Raw genomic sequence first — 22,471 nt, 5'->3', positions numbered from 1 at the left:
TCTACACAGGTTACTGAATTTACTGTATTCCTTGCTTGACTTATTTGACAGTTACAAAATGGCTTGTTGTCTTACTTCAGACAGTTCTTTGGAATGGTTTTTTGAATTTCTAATTGCTTTGCAGCTCATCCTCTTGGATATGTCTGAGGCTATGGGACACATTTTGGCAGTTTACCTCTATTATGGATGGTTGTTATCACTGTCAGTAAATGATAATATGCATCTCCTTACAATCCTGCAAATCTTTTTTCCTTTTCAATTGGAAGCTCCTCAACCCCTAAAAAATGAGTGCTCATCTAAAGCCATTCCTTTATAGACTACGTAACTCCCATATCTGTGTTAGAAGGGAATCAGAATTCGTGCTTAACCAGAAAGGCACACAAGAGAGTTTTGGCTGACCCACTGCCTGAGCAGAGATTTTTTCCTACACTCAGCGGGACTGGCAGTCATTCAGGTCTCTTAATCGTTGGCTTAATTTTTCATTGACAGTGCTTCCCTTCTTAAACATGGCTGTCATAGCAGGAATCAGTTGTAGCTTGTGCTTTTGGAAACATACTCTGGAGTTGGAAATGTGAGTTTTCAGAGGAAATTGGTGCAAACATCTGCAAGGGTAGTTAGTCCAGGCTGACCTATTTTCTGGTCACTCTCCAGATAGCAGTCATCTGCTCTGGAGCAGGGTAAACTTAGGGGATGATAAGTTCAAGGCCAAACTGAACTGTACAATGAGACCCTCTCTCAAAGAAGAAGGAGAAGAAGGATGAGGAGGAGGAAGGAGAGAAGAAGGAAAAGAAGAAAAAGAAGCAAGAGGGATTAAAAGGGACACCTTCTTCTCCCCTTGTTTTCCAGATGGAAAATACAGTGCTGAATTCCTTCATCTTTTGGAGTATATTCTTAAGCACTGGAAACTGTTCAACTCTCACACTCTAAGCAAGAGCTGTTTAATACTTCTCTGCATCCACAAATGGCCTGTCCATCTCCTGGAAGCACCGTAGAATGCAGAGGGAAGTACTGATTATACTACTGTTTTACAACTGGAGTTTTACTATAAGAGAGGAGAGGGAAAATAGAGGTATCTTAAGTTGAGAGTTTCTTTGCATTGAAAGACAATCCTGACTTATGTTCAAAGTGTGCATATAAGTCACTGGAAAACCAGAACTAAGCCCTTCAACTGTCAACTATTAAATAGGAAAAAGATGAGCATCCCCTGGAAATAAAAAATAGTCAAAATTGCCTTTAACAGTCTGTCCCTGTAGTGGGAATAGTTACATGTGCCTACCAAAACAGCATCCTTGGCTATCAACCGTGGCTGTCAAAGAACTGCAGCTATCAAAATAACAATAAGAAGCCTGTTTTGGCTATTCCAATCAGATAGACTATCAGCCTAGGGTTGTCTCAAAACAATCTTCTGCTTTCACAGGTGTAAAAGAGTTTTTTTCCCTCTCGATTCTTATTTCAGGAGATCTCTGTTAATTGATGATCTTTGAGAAAAGTTCTGACCAGTCTATTTAGAATAACAAACTTAAAAATTGTAAAAGGGTTATTGTAGTTTAACTTGACCAAATATATCTGAGAGCACACCCTGCTTTAAATGTAACTGTCTGGTATATGTTTGTCCATCCGTCTAATGTGTCTTAATAACTGGTTAAAGCACCTGCAGCTGTTTTATTCAAGAAAAAAAAAATTTAGCTCAACAGTTTCTTTTTATTTATTGGTGAGGTTCTTTTTGAGATTTTCATAGAAATCATTTATATAGGCTTTCAGGGCAGCCAAAGTTATTTAAAACATTCCCAAATAAAGACTGATAGGCTCAAGCCTTTACAGGGATCTAGGCCTCAAAGTCTGATAGCATAACAGTTGCCTGTGATTGGGTTCCTATACGCTTCTGTGTGTCAATTTTAGGGTATATGTTCTGTTTTAGTTGGTGTATAGATAAGTAAACACCCATGATATAGACCAAATACCTTTGTTCACAGGTTTAAGGGTGAATTAACAAGATAAAAATAGAGATATCTTTAAATTTGGTAACATATGTCCATCCAGCTTGTTAGCTAATTGAGATAAAATACTGGTTTTAAAAATAAAGATTGGTTTTATAAATACAATGCTTATTGTTGTTTGTCTACATTAATTTAAGAGTTTTTCCTTGGTTAAAGTTAACATGTAGTTTAAAGTGTTTAAATGTTATGATCTGGTTCTCATGAGACATCTAAAACAATTGTTCAGATATATTTAAATTGACTATAATTAAAGATTAGGTTTTCTATGTCTAAAACAATATGGTTTTCTAAAAACATTGAAATAGTCATTGTTAAACCTACAAAACTAGATTTAAAAGAGAAGATTCTATATTTTACTAAAATAAGTTTCTTATGCTCTCGTTGTTAGGCTTTTGGTTACTAAAAAGTGAGCTTTAAGTGTTAAAGAGTATTTGAATGTTAACCTATGAAGTATTTTCAATAATCTGTTGATGATTGTTTAAATAAACAACTATTACCTTAGATTATGACATTACATATATTTGAACATATATGTATCTAAAAACAAGCTATTCTGTAAATCTAAGCTTCAAAGTTAAACTTACAGAATTAAGACTATGTAAGTTTAATACATACAAAGTAACTAATAGATAGTCCCTTTTACATATGTTTAGACCTTCAACATATAAAATGATCAAAATTTGACATCTCTTTAAACTTGGTCCTGATCTTTAAATTTGATCGGCATCTGTTGACTTTGATTAAACAAGCATTTTTGTTGTTATATAAATGAGATACACTTGTCTATTGGGTAATGTCTATTTGTGGTCATTAACATTGTTTCCTAAACTTACAAGAGCTGTAAAGATGTCCTTAACTCTTGTCAATATAGTTAGACCTTATGCTAAAGGAGTCTAAAATTTGTCTTAGAGTAGAAACAAAATATGGAAAGATTTCTATAGAGCTGTGGTACCAATTATTGCTAACCTCGTATTTGTGTTTCCCAATTGTACAGACCTTCAAAGGAACAAACTAAAAACATCTTATCACCCTGGTAACTTCCAGCTAAACATTTTAGGCTCAAGCATCTGGCTTTCCCTTACTTGTTTTCCAACTGCTTGTGATGAAATGTGCGTGCCAATCCAATATGAGACATCCAGTCAGATGACGCAGACCTGTTTTGAGGTTTATGTTTATCTGATTGATATGTAATTGTCTTATACAGTTAGAGATACCTAAACACTGTGTAGTCCAGATAATGTCACTCTAATGATTAGAGAGCAGGCATTAAAAATCTGAAAAGTGCATCTATAAACAAATACTATATAAACATACAAATTCTATTTAGATGTCACTCTGGTAACAGAAAATGGTTAAAAGACAACAAATTAGCTAAAATTTCCTTTATGCCATTTAATATTTTGTAGTTAGATAGAGGTAACTGACTAAAAACTTATTCCATATTAAAATGGAGATTCCAATGTGTTACAGAGATGATAATGTCTTCATGATTGTCATGCTAAAATGTTGTTTTCTTTGATCTCATTTTCTCAGAAAAGTTTATGGTTGTTGTCTGGTAACATTCTGTAGGGATTCAACTTCTAAGACAAATATGATTGGTAAAGAAGTAACAGTTTATTGGTTATACTATACATTTCAAGGTGCTAGATATCTAGATAAGATAATAAAATTAAACCCGCTGCTCCCACTGTAACACTGATGTAACTAATCTCTTCTGGGAGTTCAACAACTGAGGTTTGGAGATCAGAACTAGGAATATAATGAGGAGAAGAGGACAGCCAATATTTTGGCCCTGGTCCTCCAAGGTCAACAAGAACCCAGGATGTGGGGGAACTTTTCCACAAGGTTCTACACCTTTGGTGAGGCACCCAACCTCCCAAGCAGGAAGACTGTTGGACCCAAGAGGGCAGTAGTCAACCAACGCAGTGTTCAAAAAAGGTAGGTCACAAAAGAGGGACGTCACCCGTGCTTTTACAGGAAGCTATTTGGTCAAGCAATACCATGACCCATCTTAGTGGCTGACACTGACAGAGTAGCTAAGTCTCTATATATGATTCTGAAAGACGTAGGTAAGCCAAGATTAATGATGTTAGCCATATACTCTTGCTTATAAATATTTTCTTCTAATTCATAAGTTGTCTCTTCACACTATTCAGTGTTTCTTTTGCCAAGCAGAAGGTTTTTTAGTTGATATAACACCATTAACTTATTTTTGCTTTGTTATCTGCACTTTTGAGGTCAAATCCAAAAAAATCATTGTCCGTACTAATATCACGTCATTTTCCTCCTATGTTTTCTGCTAGTAATTTTACAGTTTCTGGCATTATAATTAAATATTTAATACATTTTAGCTGACATATATGATGAGGTATGGATCTAATTTTATTCTTCAGCATGTGAATATTACTTTTTCCTAACACTATTTATTAAAGAAGTCCCCTTTTCCATTATGTATTCTTGGTAGTTTTATTGAAAATCAGTTGACTATACATATTAAGTTTCATTTCATTAAGCTCTCTATTCTGTTACAGTGGCTGATTCTCTGCCCTCATCTATTCTCTTTCTCTCATATCATTCTGATTTAATTAAAGTTTCCCAGGATGGTTTGAAATCAGGTGGTGTAGTGCCTCTAGCTTTGTTCTTTGTGTTTAAAATTGCTTGGGCTCTTCAGGGTCTTTTGTGATTCTGTGTGAGTTTTAGGATATTTTGTACTTTTGTGAGAAATGCTATTGGAATTTTGATAGAATTCCATTGCATGCATTGATCCCTTTGAGTAGTACATACATTTTAACAACACAGTCCTTCCAATCCATGAACATGGGCTCTATTTCCATTTATTTGTGTCTTCAGTTTTCTTCATCAAATTTTTATAATTTTCAGGTCTTTAACCTCCTTGGTTAATTTTTTTTTATTTTAAGGAGAAAAAACTCACAAAACAACAACAATGAAGACAAAAACAAAACAGCACAAAAACAATACATGATCTCAAAACAAAATGATAGGGATTAGCAATGGTTGCCACATTACATACTGCTGTCTTCAATGAAATTGCTCAGTCCACCAGACGTAAGAATGTAAGATTGATCAAACAATCAAAGACTGTAACAAGTAATAAAAAAAAATTTAGAATTGATACAGAGCATCACCATACAAGATGGTAGGAGTTCAACAATGGTTCTTATACTGCATATTGTTGTCTTCAGATCAGTCATTCTGATTACTAGATTCAAGCGTGCAAAAGTGGTCAAGAAAAAAGAAAATTTTAAGCATTAACTGTTCCTTTTAATAAACCACAAACATCAGCAATGCACCTACCCCCGCTATCCTTGCTCCTTGGTTAAATTTATTCCTAAGCTTTTCATTTCTGTTTGTTTGTTTGTTTTGCCTGCTATTCAAGTGGAATTGTTCTTAATTTCTTTTTCAGGTCATACATCATTAGTGTATAGATATGTTACTGATTTTTGTATGTTAATTTTAACCCTGCACCTACCTACTCCAATCTTGAAAACAAAAATAGATTTAAAGATGAGATTTTGTGTAGAAACCTTTCCTAACACTGATGGTCTCACTTTTATTTCTTTTTCTAATTTTATCTTTAAAACCCTAGTTTTCTTCTCCTGGGATATTTTGCATGAAGCCAATCTTTCTCCACTTTCCCAATTTTAAAGACTAATACTGGTCTTATTTGAGAAGATGTTTTTAATAAGTTTGTACATTTCCCCCCCACACACACCGCCATCACTTTGGGGGAGGGGTATACTTATTCCTCAATCTTCAGATTTCCTTGTGAAGGAATTTCCACTAGATTGTCTTGTGAGTTTTCTGATTAATGAATTCAGAAGAAAACAGGGCATACTTACCATGGCTACCTCCCTTTTGAGACTCATTTATTCATTCATATTTTAAATTATTCGTTCAAAAACATTTGAGTGCTCATAACTGAACAACCCTATTCTAATATGTAAGACAAGACAAAATGGGCAAAAGTTCTTGTCTCGTGGTGAATATGTTTGTAGAAATGTGGGGCCAGGCAAGAGAGATGATAGATAAACAGGTAAAGCATATGCTGGTAAATGATATATATATATATATACTGTGTCAGATAGTGATATTTAATAGGAAAAATATAGAAAGGAAAAAGAAGTGTGGACACTGTTAATAGTGGAGGATATAGTGTCCAGTTTTAAACAGGATGGTTAGGGAAGCTCTGGAAAAGAGGGTGACATTTAAACAAAGGTCTTAGAGGGCAGCATGAATCACAAACAAAGAGCCTCTAAGGCAGAAGCTTGTTTGAGAACCACCTAGAAGGTCCCTGGGAAGGATAGCTCTAGTAAAAAATTAATAGGAGATGAGGTCAGGTATGGCCAGAATAGACACAGATTATGTACTCTTTGTAGGTATAAATAAAGACTTTGGGTGTTAGTGTATGTTAAATAGAAAGCCCTGGAAAGCTTTTAGCCCCTGAAGTGTTGCTTCAACTCAGATTTTCAAAGGATCCCTTTGATGACTTTTTGTTTTGGAAAGTATGGGATGCAGGTAAGAATGGACAATGGCTAAGACGAGGCTGACACAGTGGAGGCTGGGAGATGGGATAGAACCCACAGGATCTGCTGGTGAATTGAGGATGCAGAAGAAGGAATTAAGGGCATCTTTGAGGCCGTGCCTAAGCAGCTGGAGGACTGGAGAAGACTGGGAGGGCAGGAGGATGGGAAAGGCAGGCCAGGCATTCAGTTTGGGTGTGGCAAGTTCAACATCCAATTGGACCTCTAAGTAGAAATGTTGGCTAATCAGTTGGGTATAAGAATCTGAAGTTCAGGGAGAAGTCCTATGACATAGGACATAATATGTCCTATGACATAGACATAAATTTTAGTGTTATTATCAAACAGCCCATATCTAAAATCAGGAAATTGGATGAGGCTGGAGGTAGAATGAAAATCAAATATTTGCAATGGTCATAAAATCCTATTTTATGGTCTTTACAGACATGGACAAGGCCAAAACAAACAAAAACCAGGGGGTTGAGGATTTAGCTCAGCGGCACAGTGCCTGCCTGGAAAACGGAAGGTCATGAGTTTGATTCCCAGTACCAGGAAAAAAAAAAAAAAACCAAATAAGCAAAATAACTTCAACTCCAGGGCAGAGACATAATGAAAAATCAATATGCCTAATTTCATGAAAAAGAGACCCCTTGCAATATCTTGTCAAGAGAATGTGCGTGGATACACTATCTCATTCCTGTGAAAAATATGTTTTTTTAGTATTTTTTATGTCTTTGCCATATTGTCATGAAACTGTGTTCTCCTATTTCAGAGATTTCACTTCTTGCCTGGATTATTGTAGCAGCCAAAAGCTACTCATCACCTCCACCCATCCCACAGTCTGTTTTCAAAATAGCAAAGTGATCCAAAGAGATCATTTAAAAATCTAAGTCAAATCAACACTTCTATTACCTAACGGTTTTCCAAGGATACTTCCTCCTTCACAAATACAGGCTTTAAAGCAAGTAGATTTCTGATAGAGGGTTTTCCCATAACACCAACTTGTTTTGCACGCTATACCTCTTTTTCTTCATCTTAAACGCTTTTGATTGTTACCCTATTAAGAAAATCTATGTGCACCTTTTCTCTTCTACATTTGAAACTAGGGCTAAAAATGTTAGGCACTAAGTTTGTTAACTCTTAGCTTTATAAGGTTGGAAAATGAGTGATTCTTTTCATTCCCATCATTGGGGTCTTGGCAAACACTCTTGTAACAAAAGACAGATTAACAAGAAAAAAGTATAACAAATATATTTAATCAAAGATTTTACATGTCATGGGAGCCTTCACATCGAAGACTCGAAGACACAGGGAAAATGTCTATTATACGCTTAGGTTCAATGCAGCAGGAACAGTTATGTAGAAACATGATTTGAAAAAAAGATGTGAGATAATAACCGACCAAGCAGGCAAACCTAGGAAGGCTTGTCTACTCAAATTAATCTTGTCCTCTCTGATGTCACATTTTTCCCTTTGGTATGGGGCAGGACTGCCCTGGAATGAGGATCCTATGACCTACTATTACACAAGACTAGGTCAGAAAAATTCTTTATTGTCAGCTCCTACACAGAGAGGTGACAGAAGATTAATGTAATATTTTGCGGCTTTATGACTTGTTTTGAGGGAAATGGATTCTAGTTTCTATGACTTGCCTTGGACAAGAGGAATTCTGGTTTCTGTGACTCACTTAGGGAGAGAATGAGCACAAGAGATAAAAGATGTGCATAAGATCAGGAAGACCTTGGCTCAGAGGCTGACTCCGAGGGCCACCAATGTCTTAATTCAAAAGTTCTCAGCCTGCCAAAGACCCAGACTGTGAGGTTTCATTTTCTGAGCTCTAACAGTATTATATTACATCACTCTTTCCAAGTAGAATAAAAAATTTCAATCTTTCTTGTATTCTACCATTATTCAGTTTTATAATATGAATTTTATTGATGACATATCATCTCTTCCAGTTACTGGGGTACAAAAAAAAAAGAATAAAACAAAACAAAAAAAACTACTACATGTTCTGCAGTTTTAACTTAAATAAAGAAGTGAAGGAGAAAATTAGGCAAACATTTAGTTTCAAATGGAATAATACAATAAAATAAATGTATCTGATCCTAAACACAGTGTATTTTCCTGAGATATTGTCTACCTACAACTTTAAACCCATGCCCTCTCAGGAAATCCAGAATGACAATTTCAGACTGAAGGCAAAGGGGGCCTCATGTCACAGGGCACACTGTGCCTTAGAGCATCTTCCTTGAAAGTTCTAGGACCCCTCCCCTGCCCAAGACCACGTGGTGCAAAGCCGCTGGAGTGAAGTATGACCCTGCTGCTGGCGTCCTGTGTCTCCTTAGGGGACTCATTCACCTGTGCCCCATGCCCACCAACTGAGCAATGCCTTTCAAATCAAGCTGTTTATATTGATGAGGCTCTGCTGAGAGACAATTCCCCGGGCCCTCATGGATTTCCAACTCCACATAGTCACCCCTCAGTACCCCGCCCTTATTCCAGAGTCAGCCCTGCTGAAGGGTTCTGTGTCTTTGTCATCATTTCTTCTCACAACATTGGATCATAAGGCTGGATGGGACCCCAGCAGTCTGCACATCTAATCTGCAGCCCGCAGCCGTTGCTTCAACAATCCTCAGGCATGTGGTCTGTGTTTGGATACTGTCAGCTCCTGAAAGCTCATGACATGTGACGGCTGATAATCGTTGTTGTCTAACTGTGGCCCTGCCACCTGTGATCACCCCCTGCAGTATTGACTTTTCCCCCCTGAAACTATGGAGAAGGAGGCCTAATCTCTCTTCCGTGTGTCATCCCTTAAAACACCTGCAGTGCTGACACAGAACTCTTAGGAAACTTGCTAAGAACTATTTTCTCCTTTCTTTCAGTAATATTTTCCCCTTTCCCTTTGCCTTAAGTATATGAAGTTTTGTTATCTAACGCATGAAGCTTTCCTTTGAAGCTAATTTCTCCTGCAGCAATCCAACCTTCATTCCCCAGAGAGATGATTCTTTATAGAGCTAATGCCTCTTCTGTCTCAGAAGTATTTGCTCTCATTGCTAGCTTGTAAATCTTTAAAGACCTTAGATATGTGCCCTAAAAGTGAAGAAATTTCCACTTCCATAGTAGTGATTTAAACTCCAGGAACACTTTTTTCTAGAGAACAGAATGTACCTGGAGCCACCTGGGCAATCCCATCACAGATCTGTCCATGTTTCTCTTTTTCTGCGGGCCCAAAAAGACCTGAAGTAGCCAGGTGTGGTGACGCACGCCTGTAACCCCAGCACTCGGGAAGCTGAGGCAGAAAGGCCGAAGCTGAGAGTTTAGGGCCAGCCTGGGCTACACAGTGAGTTCAAGGGCAGCCTGAACTGCATAACAAGACCCTGTCTCCAAGAGAAAAACAAGACCTGTAGTTTTTGGTCTCATTTCTAAGAATGACACACCTTTCTACTTTACTAAGCGTATCAGTCAGGGTTTACTAGAGGAACAGATATAATACAAGATAAGCAAATGCACAAGAGATTACAAGTTTGGCTTAGAATGGTCAGCTACAGAGTTGGATGAGGAAGCGTGCAGAGGGTGTCTGCACGCTGGAGACTGAAGAGCCCAGGCCCGGGCCTGGAGCTCGCTGCAGTGTCTGTGCAAGCCTGTATCAAAAGGCTGATGGGTCTGCGATGGAATGCTGAAGAATCTATGATGAAGGCCGGAGAGCTAACACCAGAAGGCTGAAGAGTCCAGACGGAAGCCCAACAGTGTGCACCAGAAGCCAGGAGACGACCATGCTGAAGGCGAAGACTGGAGCTCCTCCGGAGAACCAGCAGCCAGTCCTTCCTCGATTCCTTTTTTTATGCGGTCTACTGCGTCTGGGGAGATGGGGGTCAAGTCCTCCTCGACACCCACACCCTCTGCATGCCTGCTTCTTGCACAGGCTCAGGATGAATACAAAGTAAGCATCCTGGACCCCTTCTGAGTTACATAGTTAACCTTCTAAACTTCTCAAATTAACACAATAAACAACATCTCAGGAGAGTAAGGGGCCTGTCCTTTTCATCCCAAGAGGCAGAACTGCTGAGTCACTTAGCCAAACCTCTAGACTCCCCAAGTTGACACAATGTATCAACCATAACACTAAGCCAACCAGAAGAGGAAGCACAGAAAGAGTTTTTGCATAGTTTTCCTGTCTATCCTGTATCATGCCTTTCAAATTCTTTTTTTTTTTTTTTAACCTCAGTTTAAATCCTCCACCTCTGTCCTCTTCTTTGAGCTGTTGATTCCATTTTCCTCCACACCCCTTGATAAAGATCAGGTGCTTCTGTTACAAACAATTCCTCTGGAACACCTCAACCCTATAGATTTGTTTTCTTTTTTTGTAACCATGCCAAAAATACAAACTAGCAACATAAAAAAGAAGAGATACAGCTGGAACAAATGATTAGTTATTTAACTTATTTTATAATGTTTTAACTTAAAATTGAATAAAGAAGATGTGGTTTATTTTTTCCCCCAATACTATGGATTGAGCCAAGGGCCTAGGGCTGAGCTATATTCTCAGCCCTTTTAAATTTTTTTTTTTATTTTGAAGCAGGGTCCCACTAAATTGTTACACTCCCCAGGTTTGGCTCAAATTTGTGATCCTCCTGCCTCAGCCTCCCAGAGAGCTAGGATTACAGCCACGCACCATCACACCTGGTTGATGTGTTTCATTTTTATTTTATCTTTTTTGTGTAGTTCTTAATGAAATAAAATATAACATTAATACAAGAATAAAATGAACTTCACCTGTTTAAAATGACACAGATTTTAATGTAGTAATAGAGAAACATACCCACATTTCACAAATATAAACATAAAATGGCCCTGTGTGTATATGTGTATATATGAAAAAGATTAATGTGTATTAAAAAGTCTAGAAAGATAAACAGTAATTTATCAAGAGTAATTGTCTGAGCTGGGCGTGGTGGTGCACACCTATAATTCCAGCAGTCTGGGAGGCTGAGGCAGAAAAATCACAAATTCCAGCCCAGCCTGGGCAACTTAACAAGACCCTATCTCCAAAAGAATGTGGGGGGATAAGAGGGGATTTAGTTCAATGCAAACACCCTGACTTCAACCTGAGTAACACACACACACACACACACACACACACACACAAGAGTAATGAACTCTGGGAGTTTTGCTGCCTTCCACCTACAACAGGAATATTGCTACTACAGGAGAACTTTCACTTTTGACTCAATACATACTTGTATTAGTGAATAATAAACATATATTTCTCTCAAAAATTTTTACAGAAGCCACTAGTGCAAAAATTAAAACAAAGCACATATACTAAGGACATATAAATCTCCATAGAGATTTATACAAAAATGTAGATATTAATTTCCATTTTAAAACTTCTGTTGATTTAAATTTTATTAACTTCAAATTGTGTTATCTAGTTTAATTTTATAATCTGTCACTCCTGTTCATTTTAATGTTTATACTGTTTAACATTAACTGTAGCCATTTATACTTGACTTCATAATATTGAATCTTTCTCTCCACATAATCTCAGTGAACCCTCAAGATTAAAGAGAAATAAGGACCGAGAATATAGCTCAGTGGCACAACACCTGCCAGGCAAGCACAAGGTCCTGAATTTGATTCTTGCTACCAAAAAAACCCCAAAGAGATTAATGAGAAATTGATTATGATAACCTTTATATCTTTCCATGTGCACACTGCAAACCAAAGAAGTGTAGCCCTCAAGGAAACACTATACTTGCTTATGCAAGGTAGAAGTTCAGAAATTCTTGAAATTCTAGAATGTTCTAGACTCCTAAGAATTCTAGAAATGTCTAGAGTTTTCTCCTGAAAACTTGTCAGTTCCTTATTTTTTCACCAAATCTGTGGCTCCCAGCTTTGTTGAATCCCTTTCGCCTCAATCTAATCAGGCTCAATCTCCTCGGTATATTTTCATAGATATCTCACAAAAGATGGTAACCTGGACTTTCTCCCATCTTTTCTCTTTGAAAGAATGTTCTCTCAACTTGTTTAATTTTACAAATTTAACACAATTTTTAGCTCTTGCGAGGATGAAGATTGATTAGTACAGGTTGCCAGCTTCCTTCCCCAGAATCAAGCAAGGAAAAGCTCAGAGGGAAACACAAGTTCCGGGAAGTAATTGCATCAGCAGCAGACACCCCTGGGAGACCGGAGTTGTGTATCTGAAGATGGGGGGCGGGCTGTAGCCTGGGGCAGAAAAGTGGCACGGGACATGAGTTCATAAAAACAGCTCTGCATTTTCTTCTTCTCTCTTCCCTACTCTGTGTTGAGAGCATCATTGCCTTCCTGTCCACCCTGGAAATCAATGTAGTAGGACTCCAGGAATTAAAAACAAGCAACCCAAATCTCCTAGATTTAGAGGTTAATGAAAGCAGAGAAAACTTCCCAGCATAGACCACTGACTCCTCCACCCTCCACCATACTCCTTAGACATTAACTTTAGAATTTTATGTCCAATGTAGATCTCATCCTTGAACTCTAGACTAGTATATCCCAAGCTATCTACTCATAATTCTCCTTGGAAGTCTAATAAGCATCTCGTACAAAACATGTACTCAACCAAACTCCTGATACTGCCCTTGAAAATTGTTCTTTTTTGGAATCTCCCCATTTGAAGTCAGCGATAATCCTACCTTTCTAGTTATTGACTCGAAGTTACTTCCCAATCTATTAGCACAGTTTTGAATTGATACCCAGATAAATTCAAACAATGGTGAGTTAGGACGCAATGGAAAGGAATAAAATGTCATTGTGCCACTATGCAGTCAATTCTATGAAGCATAGTTGAATGAAAAAAACAAAGTGAAAATTCAAGTGTACCTTTTACTCAAAAGGGAGGGAGTGTGGAAAGTACATGTGTACTTTTTAAATGGCAGAATAAATTAATGTATAGTGAAAATACTTTTAGGGGTGTTGGGCTTCAGAAAACAAAACCTCAACATGAAAGCTACAAAGGCAGCCTCAAGAGCAAAGTCTCTCTCTGATAGTCTCTTGCCTCCTGTCTCTCACCCCTCAATCTCCCATGAGTTGGGACATGGGAACTAGAATTTCTCTTCAGCAAATTGGGTCACAGAAATCAGAACCTCTTTTTCGCAAAGCCAGCCATAAAACCTAAAAATCTAACTCTTTCCCCATCCGTCCATGTAAGATTGTAAAGAAATTGTCTGACCTGACTTGATTATAAGTCCTAAGATCGCCATTCCAGCAAGCATCTGTCACATACCCTAGGGGGAGGAATGCTACAAGCGGGAGGCCAAGGAGAATGTGAATAGACAGGACGCGCTGGTTCCTCCCAGAACAACTGCCGCTCTATAGCGTTAGCTCCTACCCCTTTATTCCAATCACAGGGCTACAAGGTGGCCCATTTTTCAAGAACGGATGTCTACCGGGGTCTCTGATCTCGAGGCTCCCATGTCACATAAAACTATGATTAAATACGTTTGTTATCAATTTTCTCCTGAAATTCTCTTGCCAGTTTATTTCAGCTAACTCAAGTATTAAAACCTCAGAGAGAAAGTTAGAACTTCCTTACAGGAAGAAGGAATAAGTAGGTTAGAGGGAATAGATTTATAAGGTAATTTTTCTGAAGATACTTTGTTTTATAGCATTTGCTTTAGAGATCAAGAACATGGTTTACCTAACTATAAAACAAAATTAAATCAAGGTGAAGAACTATCAGTCCCTAAAAATTGAAAATAAAATATTAAGTATAGCAAGTTGATGCCTTAACTATATTGAGAATAACTAATTTGGTAACATAAAAACACAATAATGTATATATGCTTTGTCCGGTATGGTAGTGCACACCTGTAATCCCAGCACTCAGGAGGCTGAGGCAGAGGGATCGCCACAAGTTCAAGGCCAGTCTGGGCTACATAGTGAATTCAAGGCCAGCCTGAACTGCAAGACCCTGTTTCAAAAAAATCAAATCCAAAGAAAGAAAAAAAAATTGTACCTTTTAAGGAAAACAAGAATTGCTAAAAAAAAAAAAAAAAAAAAAACCTTAAATTTTATTCAGGAATCACATTGGTAATAACAATATTAATATTGTTAGTATAAAACTATTATGCACATAAGATATAGCAAATAATTTGATAGTGGTATTTGAAACATATACATAAAAATAATAGGCTAACACAAAATAAGTAATTACTAATGAGTAAGAATAAAAAAGACAAGGTTAGGTAAAGAAAAGCTGTAATGTCTTATTTGAACTAAAATATGAATACTAATTTATCAGATTTTTTTTTTTTTTAGAAACAGATGCCTGTTTGGAGTTCTGTCCAGAGAGAAAGACCTCAGCAATGACCAACCAAGAGCAAGGAGGCCCTCTAGTGTTGATCACGACCTCCAAATACAGACCTCTTTCCCACTGAAAGGAAACGGGGCTTCTGGACAAAATGGATGATTTTCTTTGGGAGCAGGAAGGAGCCTACAACACTCAGCCACAGCCATACTAGAAAACAGGGGAGCTACTGCAGTCTTCCGGGTCACATCATAGAAATCAGTGTGGAGGGGTTCCCAGAAACCAAAAAAGGGACATTATCTAGAAGAATAAGGAGGGCAATACATCAGGACACAGAAAATATGTTAAAATCTATATGCCCATAATTATATTTAAACTTAATGGTATAGAAGAACTTAATGATACTTAAAATTTAACAGCCGGGTGTGGTGGTACATGCCTGTAATTCCAGCACTCATTTGGGAGGCTGAAGCAGGAGAATTGCTGTGAGTTTGAGGCCACTCTGGGCTACATAGTGAGTTCAAGGCCAGGCTGAATTACATAGCAAGACCCTGCCTCAAAAAAAAAAAAAAAAGCCTAATGATACATAAAGACCCTCACTGATTATTCTTGAGAGGCTACAAAAGAACCAAATCAGTTTTCTAAAAACTAGAAATGTGAGAGTTGGGACCTAGTTGTGCATGGGACTGTGTACAGAGGCAGTGACAAACACCCCCTTGTTCCTTTTTAGGCAAACAGCTCCTCAGTGTATGCTCATGAATTCCAAGAGGGCCCCTCAAGATTGCTCTCCAATTCTCCACAATGGGATCAACAAAGTGCTCTCAGATTAAATTTCCCTTTTCTTCTGCTTTATTCTCCCTTCCTCTTCCTTGGAGGATTATTTTCCAGAATAATAACCACCATTTTGTATTAGGATCAGTGTTTTTTTTAAAGGAACTTATCCTAACATTACTGGCAATAGGAGATACTCTACATAATGGAATACTATTCAGCCTTAAAGAAGAGACAGCTCTTGCCATTTGCAAGGACATGAAGGAAACTGAAGCATATTACGTCAAATGAAACAAAACAAGTAGTTATCAGGGGTGCTGGGTTGGGGTTCAAGATGGAGAGACGATGATCAAAAATACAAAATCCCAATTAGGAGAAATAAGTTCAAAAGATCTATACTGTACAGCATGATCCCTACTTAATAACAATATGTTCTATACTTGAAAATTGCAAAGAGAACATATTCTAAGCATTCTTGCCTTGCAAAAAGGCATGTGTAGTAATGCATATGCTAATTGGCTCCAGTTAGAGCTTCTACAATATATACACATTTCCCTAAGCTGCATACTCTTCTCATGGGGCTCCACCAAACGCATGAGAAGAGTGACCTTGTCCTAGATTCCCAAGGTACAGACAGCTTCACCCTCAACACTGGAAAAACCTATCAGTAGTTGTCAAGCCCCAATTCCATGCTTGGGATGGTTAAATTTTAAAATCAGAATTATTTTTTTGATCTGTTGGATGAGAGACATTATCATGGAAATGGCCAAGTGAAAGCCTCTAAAACCACCTGCCTCCTCTCTTGGGCATGACTGTATTAGAGGGAGAACAGTGATACCCATGTTATTCATGGTTTCCCTTTCCACAATTTTCTGTTACCTGCTACTAACCATAATAAGAAATAGTAAATGGAATATTCCAGAAATAAACAACTAATAAGCTTTACATTTAGCCCTTTTCTGAGTAGTTTGATGAAATCTCATAGCATTGCCTTCTATCCTGCCTGAGAAAAGAATTATCCCTTTTCCCAGAGTATCCACACTGCATATGCACTCTCCCATTAATCATGTAGCATTCTTAGTTATTAGAGTGACTTCGTGGTATGGCAGTATTTGTGTTCCAAGTAATTCTTATTTTGTAACCCTTATTTTACTTCATAATGTCCCCAAAACCTAAGATGGATAATACTGGGAATTGAGACATTCCAAAGAAAATTGTAAAGTATTTCCATTAAGTGAAAGGGTAAAAAGTCCTTGTATAAGTAAAGAAATTACATGCTGAGGTGCTAAGATCTACGGTAAGTTCTTATTGTTTCTCTCTTGTACTTAATTTTAAATTAAACTTAATCACAGACGTACATTTAAAGGAAAACAATTATACAGAGGTTGGTGCTATCCAGGGTTTCAGGCATCCACTGCAGGTCTTGGAATGTGGACACAAGGAGATTACCCTACTACATCTGGAAAGAGTTAAAGAAATTAATGCTATCTGAAAAAAAAAAAAAAAGAAGAGGAAGAAGGAGACAGTGATAGTGGTCCCCACTGTATGCCTGTTTAAATTGCCCTTATAGCCCTGTAAAAAAATTAATTCTGCCTGCTGGGCTCCCGCTATAAACTTCTAAAATTTAACCAAATGGTAACCCTGTCACAGACCTGGTATTTTTATTGAAATAGACAACACAGCTTCAGCCACTTGGTATACATTAGCACATTCTGCTTAACTCTCAGCAATAAAAAAAGACCAAAATTTTTGAAGCTCTAAAAGAATTTTTTTTTGACTGTGGAGTAGACAGTGGTAATCATTCCTTATTCTGCCCTGGGCTATGTTAACAATCCTGGTCTCTGGAATATTTCCTCACATAGCTGCTCTTTGATCTGGCTCGGGATTCAAAGATGATAAAAGATAGAGTCCATCAGTTGCCGAAGTCACTAGCAGGCTTCTGTTTAGCAAAAAATGTAAACTAGCTAATCAGTGATGATGTAAACCAGCCAATCAGTGATGATGTAAACCAGCCAATCAGTGATGATATAATTGAGTTACAATAGCAACCGATGCCTTACGCTGACATTTAGAATATGAAAGGTCTTTGTTTTCTTCATTTCTACCCTTGGACAAGTTTTATTTTTGGCCAACTCCAACCTAGAATCATACAAGGCAGGGAGTTCCAGGAAATGCTCTAGCTTAAACAAGGTTAAAACAGCACAAACCCACCACATCATCTTTCTTGAGTATAGTGGAAATAATCTCAGAAAATTGCATTCAGAATTAACTGTGCAAAACATTAACCAAAAATTCTGATTGTTTTTTGCTTGTATAGTAAACCTCTTCCAAATTAGTCTTATAAAAAAGCAGTCATTGTATTATATCCAGGGCTGCTATGAGTCAAGAATTCAGACAGAGCACATTGGGGATAGTGTGCCCTTTCCTCACAATGTCTGGTGAGTTCCACTGGAAAGATGTGAACACTTGAGATTGTCCTGCATGTCTGGAGGATGGATCCTTCTTCACCGTCATCTGATGCCTGTGCTAAAATGACACAAAAGCTGGCCTAACCAGGATTATCCAGTTTTTCATGTAGCCTTTCCACAATGCAGCCTCAAGTGGTCACCCTTACTATGTGGGCTCAAAGCTACAAGGGCAATTGCTCCAGCAAATAAAATAGTAGATGTATGGCCTTTCTAACTTCATCAAAAGCCACGGTGTGTCACTTCTGCTACATTCTACTAATTATGAATAAGTAAAGCTACTCTAGATTCAACAAGAAGAGGAAGTTGATTCCACCTATCAATGAGAAAAAAGTCAGAGTCTGAGTCCATCTTTAAAACTATCACAATGAAGGACGTTTCAAAATGTAGGATCCAATTTTTAAATTAAATACAAGTGTGAGAGAAGGATTTATTCAAGTATTATTTGCCTCTTAGAAAATTACTCCAAAAGAGTGAGGAGAAGAAAAATAAACACAAGCATAATACTCAATAAAGTTAGGAAACAGTTAAAATCCTGAACCTCAAAGCAGGTAAAAGAGTGCCAAAAGCAGAGAAGATCAAGCTGGAATTCAGGAAAATTTAAGGAGCAATAACCCAGGCCCACAGATCTCAGAAAGAGTGGGCAAAGGCCACTCAAAGGGTAGCATTCGCCCATTCTCTATTGGTACTGTACATTGTATTCTTTATTATCATTTCTGATAACAAAGAATACAATGTACAGTACTAGTATAATAGTTATAAAGATCTATGCACCAAACCATGTGGTATCAACAACTGTAAAGTAAGCCTGTAGGTAATAAAAAGGAAATAGAACATATGAAAATTTTTAACCCCTGTTCACCCACTAAGGACAAAAACAGATCTTTTATTTCTCCATACTTTTACTTCTTAAACTACAAAAGGTTGCTTTAGATTACAATCTAAAAAGATTATCTACACTACTTGTGAACTTGTAGTGTTATTTGTAAGTTGACTTAGATTAGTCAAAAATATGCATTGTAAACTCCAGAGAAACTATTCAAAACATTGGGGGCCAGGGATATAGTTCAGTGGCATAAGTGCCTGCCTGGCAAATGCAAGGTCCTGAGTTCAATTCCAGGTACAAAAAAAAAAAAAAAAGAAAAGAAAAAACTATTAAAAAAATTTTAAAGAAGTTTCACTGATGAACTAAGAACAGGTAAGCATGGAATCATATAAAATGTTATGCAATTAAAATCAGATAAAACAAAAAGAAACTTCTGACAATAAATAGAAAGCAGTTACAAGTACAGTTTATAAATCTTCTAAATATATCAATAACTCTACCAATTAAAAGACAGAAACTGTTGGAATAGAAAAGAAATACAAACACAACAATATATTGCCTATAAGAAATCACCTTAATTATAAAGACAAACAGATTTTAAAAAAGGGATAGAGAAAGTAAATATATCATGCTAATATTAATCCAAAGAGTGCTGAAGGACATATATTAATTTCAACAGACTTAGGACAAAAAAAACTTTCAGGGGTGGGGAGCACTACATAATAATAAAGGGGCCAGTTCCCAAGAAGATGTAACAGTCTTAAATGTGCTGGAGTCCAAGCTGAAAGGAAAAATGGATAAATCCACTATTACAGATTTCATCTTTCTACTAGGAATTGATAAATCAAGCAAGAAGAAAATAAGGATACAGTTTATCTGAACAGCACTATCAATTGATCTATCAGTTCATCTAATTAACATTACAGATGATTTCATCCAACAACACAATACAAATTGTTTTCAAGCCCATAAAAAACATTCACAAAGCCACATTCTTGACCATAACACAAGCCCTAGAAAATTAAAAAGAATATGAATCATACAGGAATTTCTTAGACCACAGTGGAACTCTATAAGAAATCATTAATGGAAAGAGAGCTGGAAAATCCCCCCACCCAAAATATTGCAAAGTTAAACAACGCAGTTCTAAATAATGCATGTTCAAAGTATAAGTCTCAAGAGAAATTTTAAAATTTTTTGAATTAAATGGAAATGAAAATACAACTTATCAAAATATGGGAAACTGGCTAGGGGTATAGCTCCTTGGAAACCACAGGCTAAATAAACATGCATAAAGTCCTGGGTTCAATTCTCAGCACCAAAAAATAAACAAGCAAAATTGTGTGAAATAGAGCAAAAATAGTAAATATAGGGAAATTTAATGCATATGTTGAAAAGGCAGAGAGATCTGAAATCTTAGGAATCTAGAGAAGAAAGGCAATCTAAACCCAAAGCAAGAAGAACAAAAAAATAAATAATAAAAATTTGAACAGAAATCAAAAGAAGTTGAACGTAGTAAAATAGAGAAGATCAACAAAACAAAACATTTACTCTTTGAAAGGATCAATAAAATGGATAAACTTAGCCAACCTAACTAACTAGAAAAGAGAAGGCACAAATTATCAATATCAGAAATGAAAAAGGGATCATCAGCTTTGATCCAATCTCATAAACATTAAAAAGAGAATAAAATAATACTATGAACAACTTTATCCACAAAGTTGATATTTGATGAAATGGACCAGTTCTTTGAAAAACACCGCATTAGTCAGCTTTCCTGTCTCTGAGACACAATACCCACCATTCACAATTTAAAGGAAGAGAGGTTTAATTTGGCTCATAGTTTCAAGGGATTCGAGGAAGAAACATCGTGGAGGAAGGGCCTGGCTGGAGAAAGATGCTTCGCCTACGGCAGCAGGGAAGCAGAGCATGGAAGCAGAAGCTGAAAAGGAAGGGCCAGGGACTATGTCATGCTCAAAGTCACACTTTCATGACCCACCCAGATGCACCCAAAGTGAGCTTTACTTCCTCTAGGTGGCTCCCAAGCCATCAAACTGACACAATTAGACTTAACCACCACAGACATGAAGTACCAAAATTCACAAAAAGAAATATAGATAACCACCGTGTCTTTTTTTTTTTTTAAGACAGGGTTTTGCTATGCAATTCAGGTGAGCCTTGAACTCGAACTCGCAGCTATCCGACTGCCTTAGCCTTCTGAATGCTGGGATTACAGAGGTGTGCCACCACACCTGGTTTAGATGACTACTGTGAAAAGGAAAGAAACTGCTCAAAAGGAAAGAACAAATGGGATAGGACAAAGGGGAAAAGAAGGAAAGAATATAGACAGACACATACATACATACCATACATACCAGACAGCTAAGATGACAGTACTACTAATTTCTATTAGTTCATTGAAAGGAACAGCTAATGTTTATATTGTTTGATCACTTTTTTACATGTCTATATCTGGTTTCATCTGAGCAAGTATTTTGAAGATAACAATACCCAGTACAATAACCATTGTTAATTTCCTATCATTTTGATTTGAAATTCTGTACCTTTTTTATTGGGTTTTTTAATTCTCTTTAAAATAATTTTTTTAAAAAAAATCAGCAGAGTGTCTCAAAAAAATAATCAGAGGATCACCATAAACCCCCCCAAAAGAAATATAGATAATCTAAATAATTCTATCTCAATAAAGAAATTGAATTAATTAATAATAACCTTGTGAAAAAGAAATCACAGATCTAGATGGCTGCACAAGTAAATTTATCAACCTATATGGGAGATAATTTAACAATATCACTATATTTGGATCTTAAATGCCCCCCTACAAGGCCCATGTGTGAGACATGCCGTCTTCAGTGTGGCAGTGTTGGGGGAGAGTGGAATCTTTGAGAAGTGGGTCCTAGTGGGAGGTCTTCCGATTACTGGGGGCCTGTCCTTGAGGAGGGAGTGGGTGCTGACCTCTTTCTCTCTCTTTTTCACTCCCCGGCCAAGAGGGAAGGGGCTTTGCTCTCCTACAGCTCCTGTCATGGTGTGCGACCTTGCCCAGTACAGCAGGGCTAACAGCATGAACTGAAGCCTCCCAAACTGAGCCAAAATACATCTTTTCTCTTATAAATTGATTTTCTAAGATATTTATTATAGTTATGGGAAGCTGACTAACACAAATAGCTATCAAAATTTCAAAGGAACTGGTCCTCTGGCCCAGGAAATTTTCCATCATACATACCTATACATGTGAGAAATGATGTAGGTAGGTGATTTTATATTGCACCATGGTTCCTGTTATCAAAAACTTTAAAACAATGTAAATATTCTTTGATAGGCTACTTGCTAAATGATTATGCTCATACATATATGAGAATTTCACTATGGAGAAGTAAGTTATTCTTGTATATCACATTGGAATAATTCTCCAAATATATTGGCACATTTTTTAAAAATGTGCAGAAACAATGTGAATGCATGCTACCGTTTGAGTAATACAAGACTGGAGAGGGAGAAAGCCAGGCATGGTTGTCCACACCTGTAATCCCAGCACTTGGGAGGCTGAAGCAGGAGGATCACCATGA

The sequence above is a fragment of the Chinchilla lanigera genome, unplaced genomic scaffold (assembly GCF_000276665.1).
Source record: "Chinchilla lanigera isolate Chin_1 unplaced genomic scaffold, ChiLan1.0 scaffold00012, whole genome shotgun sequence".
NCBI classification, from domain to species: domain Eukaryota; kingdom Metazoa; phylum Chordata; class Mammalia; order Rodentia; family Chinchillidae; genus Chinchilla; species Chinchilla lanigera.
Note: the sequence above shows the minus strand (reverse complement) of the source record.